The sequence below is a fragment of the Myotis lucifugus genome, unplaced genomic scaffold (assembly GCF_000147115.1).
Source record: "Myotis lucifugus unplaced genomic scaffold, Myoluc2.0 scaffold_230, whole genome shotgun sequence".
Taxonomy (NCBI): domain Eukaryota; kingdom Metazoa; phylum Chordata; class Mammalia; order Chiroptera; family Vespertilionidae; genus Myotis; species Myotis lucifugus.
The window spans coordinates 1,693,255-1,695,459 of NW_005871278.1; the positions used below are offsets into that span (position 1 = coordinate 1,693,255).

Below are 2,205 nucleotides of genomic sequence, written 5' to 3' on the forward strand. Positions count from 1 at the left end.
CGGCCGGGCTTAGGGACCCTCTCCCTGAGTGCATGAATTTCGTTCACTGGGCCTCTAGTCCTTTAATAGGTAATGATTTTTATTATTTGCCACTTAATTCTTTCTGTGTTTATGTTTGCCAAAAAGAAACATGTGTATGTTATTCTTCTATTCCAATATGTATTTTGTTATTTCTGTTTCTCTTTCTCGCACTAGTGGTCTCATTCTAAGTACATTTCTTTTGCATCTTGTTTTTCTCAATCTTTTTTTTTTATGTCTCTAAAGTACTTTGTCACACAGATGTACCATCATTTATTCAACCAAATTCATTTCTGGGGATTTGGTTGTTTCTAATATTTTGCTCTTATAAATCAATGAATAACCTGTGCTTATGTTGTTTTGTATTTGTGAGGGGGTGTATCTTTAAGAGCAATTCATAGAAATGGGATTGCTGGGAGAAATATGTAGTTTTGTTAGATAGTGTCAAACTTTCCATGTTTGTAGCACCATTTAACACTCCACCAGCAAGGCACTGCCAGAGCTTTCTAACCTTCAGCAATGTGCTGTCAGGCTTTTGAATTTTTGCTAGTTCTGTTGGATGAAAAGCATTAACTTAGTGGTTTTAATTGTACTTCTCTTATTATGAATACATTAGAGCCATATTTTTTCATTTTTTAATATAGCTTTATTTGGTCAGTCTTTTTATTTTGGTCAGACTTGGATATCTACATTATAAAGAATTCACTGATGTTGTTTAGTACTAGTTTTGTTTTGTTGCCATTTTCTATGTTTAGCTCTCTAACTCATGTAGAGTTTACTTTAGTGTATGGTGTGAGGTTTGGATCTAGTTTATCTTTTGCCTATGGCAGTTATTCACATTGCTTATTAAAAATTCCACCTTTTCTCCATCAGAAGAAAAGGACAGGTGTACCTGGTTTTGAAAAGGAAAAGTTCACAAAATTAACATTCTGGTATTTCACTTTTTTTAGTGTCAATTTTATTGGCAAAAGCTTTAATGAGAATAAGAGACACAGAGACACAGAGACACAGCTGGGCTCCTACTATAATTGAATTTGTACCCCCAAATTATAGGCCCCTACTTTCAGGAGAGAGCTGGGACCAGCACACGTCCTTGGTGATGGAGGAGCAGGCCCATCCTGAGAATAGGCTCTCCAGGCGAGTAGCGCAGTGCTCACACAGGCCACCAGTTCATTTAGAGTTCAGAGGGCACAAGACCCAGGGCCTCACTTCATCTGACATCGCTCAACAAAATGAGTGCTTTTTGTGGGGTGTTTTTTGCTTTTAATTGTGACAGGGCTTTTGGAGAAGACACAAATGGCTAAAGCTGTTCTCAAGTTTCCCGCAGTGCTGCTCCTTCAGAGGTAAAGGACATTTGGAAATGTGTGTGCGTGAGATTTGTCACAAGCACTGGGGATGACTTGGCACAGATTTTTAATAAAGAGCCACGGATGTTAAGTGATCTGCAGTGTAGAAGAAAGTTGCCTGCAATGGAGCTATCACACTCAAAGTGCCAGTAGCATCCTCATCAAGAAACAGACATGTTTCGAGAACTTGTTTGGGAATATGTAGTTTAAAATCACTTAAAACTTCTAGGAAAAGTTGAAAGAGCAGCCAGAAAATCAGTGGGTGTTACTGTGGGTAAGACGTCGAGCCTACTCTGTTCAGTGTTCTGCCTGATATTTGCACTTCCAGCTGGGCGTTAGGGTTGCATTGGAGCACATTAGCTCAGCAGTTGTGTAGCAGCCAGTCTAGGGTTCCTTTAAAAGGGAGAGATGATCTGTATGTGTGCTGTTACTTTCATGTTTGAGGAGACACTTGAAAATTGTTCATAACTAGTTTAATACGGTAATGCCCCCTTATCCACAGTTTCGCTTTCCTCAGTTTCAGCTACCTGTGGACTTTCTCACTCTGAAAATATTAAATGAAAAATTCCAGAAATCGCTGTCCCTTCCATCTCACCCGGGATGTGAATCAGCCTTTGTCCTCTGTCTCCAAGCTGTATTCACTCCCCACCCCTTAGTCATTTAGTATCAAATTCACTGTTGAGGTATCACAGTGCTTATGTTCAAGTAACCCTTATTTTACTTAACAATGGCCCCAAATCCCAAGAGTAATGGTGCTGGCAATTCAGTTATGCCAAAGAGAAGCTGTAAACTTCACCATAGGTATATATGTATGTATAGGAAAAAGCATGGCATACATAGG

At 39.2% G+C, this 2,205-nt stretch overlaps 1 protein-coding gene across 2 annotated transcripts in view; it reads left to right on the plus strand.

The window, feature by feature from the left end:
• Positions 1–2,205, plus strand: part of MRPS9 (mitochondrial ribosomal protein S9) — a 65,780-nt gene that overhangs the window by 29,747 nt on the left and 33,828 nt on the right. The gene's annotated exons all lie outside the window — the stretch shown is intronic.